Source organism: Aplysia californica, unplaced genomic scaffold (assembly GCF_000002075.1).
Source record: "Aplysia californica isolate F4 #8 unplaced genomic scaffold, AplCal3.0 scaffold01211, whole genome shotgun sequence".
In the NCBI taxonomy this organism is placed as follows: Eukaryota; Metazoa; Mollusca; class Gastropoda; order Aplysiida; family Aplysiidae; genus Aplysia; species Aplysia californica.
In genome coordinates, this window is record NW_004798481.1 from 47,201 (window position 1) to 53,324 (window position 6,124).

A 6,124-nucleotide genomic window follows, 5' to 3' on the forward strand; every position below is an offset into this window, starting at 1 on the left:
AATTAAAGATATAATAAAGAGTTAGTACCATTTTATATTACTACATGGAAGCCCACAAACGTATACCATACTGGACATCATGTACTATAAGACAGACAGCACATACACACAAGTAGGCCTACATTCAAAAGCACAACAATACAATACAAAGTGTACCTACATTTTAAGCAAAATAAACCTCCATTTCTCGTGTATTTGGGTTACCGTATCCACAGCAGCAACTACAACGTGGTACCTTATTTCTTGGAAAACTACGTGTCATTCTGGGAATTCCCGCTATTATCGACCTGCGCTGTTGTTACAAATTTCACAAGTGTGCAAGACGAGAAGCAGTCCCCCACGACGATTCCACTCAAATGTGTGGCAGCAGCTTTGTTCATGTTTATGTGAGTGAAAAATGTGTTGTTTTTTTTTGTTTGTTTTTTCTCTTTTTCTTGGGGAGAGGGGTGTTTATACAGTGCGAAAACAGTTCTTTATTTGACTTTGGGTACGACCACGTTGAGGACGGACGACTTAACAACAGACAATATCCCCGACATTCTATCATCAGACATGACGTGTACCAGGAGAAAGAAGTACATGTAGTTTTTGTTATCATGGTTGAGGAGGAAACAGAAGAGACAACGACAACGTGCTTAAAAAAATATGGCATTCACTTCACCCAATATTGAGACAGCGTGAGACTCTCGGTGATTTTCGACATTTAATCTAGATCTGTTCCCGCAATTGTTGGAAGACCATGACAAATTCTTCAGCTACTTTCGAATGAAACCCAGTTTTTTAAATGAACTTTTGAAGAAATGTAGGGATGACCTGACGTTTCGGATTGCAAGAATGAGTCTTTCTTCATTCATGTCTGCGGTATATACATAGTAAACAAAGCAAAACAAGGCATTACGATTCTTTACCTTTTCGTGATATTGCATCATAGCTATTCATATACAACTGATAGGGAAAAGAGAAGTAATTCTGAAGGGGACTAGCTGATGAAATTGTTTCCCTTGAAACAGACGGGAAAAAATTGAAACATGTTCTCTGGGAATCGTGTCGTCAGTGAAGAGGATAATCGTGTCGGTGTCAACGGGGTATGGCAAAACAATTTTGTTATATTTTACTCATTTTTTGTTTTGTTTTATCTACAAACTACAAATCACTGTTCGTTTTGTCGTGTCGTACGTCCTTAACCTGGTCTTACCCCTGGAAGCTTTGTGCACGCTATACTTACGACAGACCAAACTGAAAACAAAAGTACACCATGTACAGCCAGAACAAATGAAGCTGTTCCTCGCCACCACAGATTCTACTTTGGAAAGCCAGATTTTGTGATCCAGAGCAAAGAGGGAGCTTACAAAAGGCTTTGGTTTTCGTTTAAGTAAGTAGCCTAGTTTTACAGCACTTGCAACACAAATAGGTCATATACGTGCCGAAGATCAGGGGTGTAAAAAAGAGAGTAACCAAAAAAAAGGAGAGATTAAAACCGTACGATAGATGTTTAAGAAAAAAGAGAGAGCAAACCACACCAGAGCACCCACCAATCACCCACGGGGCTTTGGTTAGTAAGGGTAAAGAGAAGGCTTAGAAGCACATCAATTCAACAAACAGAACATCGGTCATTTAGTGCCGGCCTTCCAGCTACCCACAAAAAGGCTTTGGGGCCTTGTTTCCTCAAAGACTCAAGTAGTAATAGGCCCTACAATTTAATCTTTATTGCTATCACTATTGTTGCATGTAATATTATTATTGAACGTTATTAATTTAATATCATTATTATTTGCATCATTACTTTCTTAATTATCATAATGATTTGTCTTACTTTTTTACTAGAACTTTACAGGCAGACAAAAAGCTAATTGATTAAAAGAACTGAATGAAATTGTTGAGTATTTGCACTTTACTTTAGACCAGACTTAAATAACGGACAAATGAAATCATATCTAGACGCTGCAAATCGGCAGTGATGCAGGGCATGCTTGATTTTAAAAGTGCTCTTTACTAAGATCATGTTCCTGGAAATATCTGCCAGTGCCACTTGGAGCTTTGGTGATTGAGTGGTTGATTATAAATGACTGAAAGCCATATTGTAATATTATGTGTGGCTATAGGCCTATGTGAAGTATGCTGACAAAATGAGTTACTTCTCACAATCTGAAAAAGAAGATAGCGGCTGAAAATCGACACTGGGATCATATTTATAGATTTTCAATTGATGCCATTTTCTTCAAGTCTATCTTGTCTTACTTTTATTATTCCATACATGTACCTACAAATTGTACAAACTCAACCTATAAAGTGGATGTATCAATATCCATAAGGCTGACATATGAGAGGTAACTCATTTTATTAGTATACTTCACATTTATGAACATGCAAATTTATGTATTTTTTATCCCAGCATGATTGTGCGATTCTGTACACAGAGTTCATGATGTCATATTGGAAATGAAATTTTCGCAAAGATAGAAAAAGTTTGTTTGTTTGTTTGAGTAGAGCTATAGGCTTATGTTTTATAACTCAATTAATACAATTAAAGAATGTAATGAAAAATAAGAAAGGACACCCCCCCCCCTCAAACACACACACTTAAAATAAATGTAATTCTAGCACATTTTATATAAACATGGAGTGAGTCACAAATTGACCCATGTGTACATGATACAATTTTGAATCATCCATCCCATGCAACTAGAATTCAAATCAAAGCACCAAAACAGAAAAAAACCTCAGAAAAAAAAAAAAGAAAAAAACCCCCCATTAAAATTTCTCAAATTGGCAATTCAGGACAGAGTGCAAAGAGATGATGACTACCAGAAAGAAGTGGAAACTGAACAAGCATGTGGTGAGCAGAAACAGAACAGCACCACCAAACAGCCCTGCGTCAGACTCCTGCCTGTTCACACAAGATAAAGAGAGGGTGACACAAAAACACCCCCATGGAAAGAAAGCTTACGACTGATGACACATCTGACTGCTCTCCCACTAGCTTACCCAGAGTTGGAGGAAGCAAGAAGAGACAGTCTTCATCTCTGCCCAATATATGCAAAACAGCATAGAAAGCAAGTGAGTATGTACAAAATGTAGATATATCTAGAGAACAAACATGAAAGCAGACACGGAAATAAGCTGCGTAAGTAAAGAGGTAAATAAAAAAGATGTGAGTCAAATTCAACCACCCCCCCCCAACATAATTTACGGGCCTGCCGAGGCGGAGTGTGATTCTGATCTTAGAAGGGAAATAAAATGGAGACTCAAAGCATTTGAAACTGCTGCCATTCAAATAAGCCCTCTCAGAATGTGTTGTATTATTATCACAGACTCCCACTCAGTAACTGAACTCATTTCTTTTGCCTGCAATAGTGAAAAGCAGATGTTGGTTTGTAAGTTAGCCCAAGTGAGCCAAAAGAATAAAACAGAAAAAGTTAGCACCTAAAAATCATGTACTATTGAGGACAATCCTGGCAACACACATCTCTCGAAATCTGATTGAAGAGCAGAAGGAGATGCCTACACCCAACTAAAACACTAGCCTAAAAAATAACTCAACCTCAAGCCTCCAGTATATATGCCAGCAATTTCAACTCTTAAAACTTCACATTGAATTATTGTTATTATGAGAGTATTTTATTTGAAATTAACATAATTTCACAAAAAGCCCCCTGATTTGAAACTGCTGCCATTCAAATAAGCCCTCTCAGAATGTGTTGTATCATTATCACATACCTTTTTTATCACAAAGCGCTATCAAAATTTAAAAAAAAATCCTCTGGAAATGTAATACAGAGGCTTTATTTATTCTTTAGTGACAGGAAGAACAAAGCCCCCATTCCCACTAAATGTACTCTTTTCTTCAAACCAGAACTTTGCCAAATTGATTCTGTAAATATTTAAGTGGAACATCTGGAACAACTAAAATATCTTTCTTTTGTTTTCACAGCAAAATCATTCCAGACCTGAAAATGTGTTACTTGGATGTTGATCTCTCTTTCAGACAAAAAATGTGTATTCCAAAAAGGGGGCATAGTCTCACTGGCAGATAATATACCACATTCATCCGCGTTGACACAAAGGACAAGTGAATGAGTTGAGTTGAAATGAAAAATTGCCAAAAGAAAAATGAAGTAAACACTACCAAAACATTTACTCATTTACAACAGCTCAGCATGAGTTGTTACATGTTACACAATTTCTGTCGAGACCAATTGATCATGAGAAAGGGAAAAAAAATTAGGCAAAACAAAATGGGAATAGTGATCAAAATCAGGCGGATTAAAAAGTATAGGAAGTAGAGTAATGTAACTGAGTATTTGACCTCATTTTATTATTTCCGACTGACAACTTTTAATTATAAATACAGGAAATTCTAACCTGACTCCCATTATCCAAGAAAGGAGACCTGCATGAGTGTAAAAACTACAGAGGAATCATGCTCCTGTCCATTCCTGGGAAGATTTTAAGTCGTACCATACTGGAAAGACTGAAGGAAGCCGTGGATGTAAAACTAAGAGAGTAGCAGGCAGGATTTTGTAAAAAGAGATCATTTACAGATCAGATTGCAACTTTGAGGATAATAGTGGAGCAGTCCACAGAGTGGAACTCTTCCCTGTACGTTAACTTTGTGAGACTACGAGAAAGCTTTTGACAGCCCAGAGTAGAGATGCTAGACTGTATGGGAAAACAAACCCTACAGGGGTCTTAATACCCTTGGTGTTTGATTTTAATAAAATATGAAGTTGGGAAAGGGTTGGAGATGAAGTACACTAAGGTAAAGGTAAATTTTATACAATGTATGATATGAAAAGTTTAGGGTTAAAACAGCATATCTTCGGATAGGTGGACACGCGCATTTATTTGTTAATTTTTGTGGTTATTTATCCGTGCTGTTCTAATTTTGGTTCCATTCTATTGTGAAATCTTTATTTTTTCACGTTTTTACCCTGTGGGTGACTACAAATGATATTCTGGATGCTTAACACAGAGCACAAGAAATTCTGGTGCTTTAGATTGTTACCTCTATCAACATATTACGTAGTCACTGAGAGTTGAAAGCTTGAAAATTAATGGCAACTTTTTTTGTGCAACTTTTGCCACTTTTTGAGCCAACTTTTGGGAACTTTTGGACAAAAAAATGGCAACAAACGCAGATGCTAGACTGTATGGGAAAAACAACAGGGTGGGGGAGAGGGGATGGTAGCACGCACTGTAATTCCCCAGATTTTTTTCACTTTACCTCAATCCACAGATTGATCCAAGGCGCATAAATTACTCTCTATGCAATTAGATCTTCTTCTAGCAAAACACAAATATTAAAAAACAATAATTGACAGCCTGGACAGTCAATATTGTCATGTACAACGAAAGAAATTGAACATGAAAAAGGCTATGATAATATCTCAGTGAGCGTGAAACTGGAGTGAAAGTAAAATAATACTATAGTTAACTTCTGATTATTAAGAGAAAGAACTTAATTCAAGCAAAAATGACAGTATTTCTTTTACTATCCCTCTCGTCTCACAATTTAACTACCAGTTGTCCATTTTCTACTAAATATTGATGCGTTGAACATGAATATTTGTCCGTCGCAAATTAAAAGTCTTCGAAATATTTAATTCTTAATCGACCTCTAGATCTAGGCCTATTACACTAGACCAGAAGGGGGGGCTAGAAAAAATCTGGCAGGGTTACAGGGGGACAAGCCCCCCTGTTTGAAACCATAATTTGATATTTTACAGTTTGGTTTGAAATTTTCTTGAAAATAATAGTGTTGCGACAGTTTTGGTGGCTTTATAAATGTGTGATCTGCAGCAAACAAATCTGCACTATGACTTTGACCCCCTAAGCAGTGCATCTGTGTGCGGGAGTGGAAGTAAAAGTTTACCATCCAAAAGACAATTCAGAATGTCTACCGAGTCAACTGTGAAAGTTGCAAGTTGCCTTCCCGTTCCATTGGCAGCCATTCTGAAACTGATTGATAATTTGCCATGTTAAACGTGAAGGTGTGTTTATTTTTTAATGCCTATTATTTTTGACAGCCCCCCCCCACTGGTACATTACAGCGCATTAATACACAACATGTAAACATGGTGGGTCCGCCAAAGTTCAATCCGGCCCCAAAAATTTTTAATACAAA

General features: G+C 37.1%; 1 protein-coding gene and 1 long non-coding RNA gene across 5 annotated transcripts in view; one reads left to right on the plus strand and one right to left on the minus strand.

Annotated features, from left to right (window-relative positions):
- Window positions 1-6,124, minus strand: part of LOC101862849 — a 56,046-nt gene that overhangs the window by 31,604 nt on the left and 18,318 nt on the right. Inside the window, exon 1 of one of the 2 annotated variants that reach the window (XM_005112222.2) lies at window positions 161-243. The exons of the other annotated variant lie outside the window; for it this stretch is intronic. The gene's annotated coding sequence lies outside the window, so the exon portion shown is untranslated. Of the gene's footprint in view, window positions 1-160; window positions 244-6,124 lie in introns of those variants that run through there. 2 annotated transcript variants of the gene reach the window in all.
- LOC118478919 overlaps window positions 295-6,124 on the plus strand; it is a 14,741-nt gene continuing 8,911 nt past the window's right edge. Inside the window, exons 1-2 of one of the 3 annotated variants that reach the window (XR_004859359.1) lie at window positions 295-386; window positions 2,779-3,057. This is a non-coding gene — a long non-coding RNA (uncharacterized LOC118478919). Of the gene's footprint in view, window positions 387-478; window positions 1,086-1,142; window positions 1,373-2,778; window positions 3,058-6,124 lie in introns of those variants that run through there. The other 2 variants (XR_004859360.1, XR_004859361.1) reach the window with 2 other exon arrangements.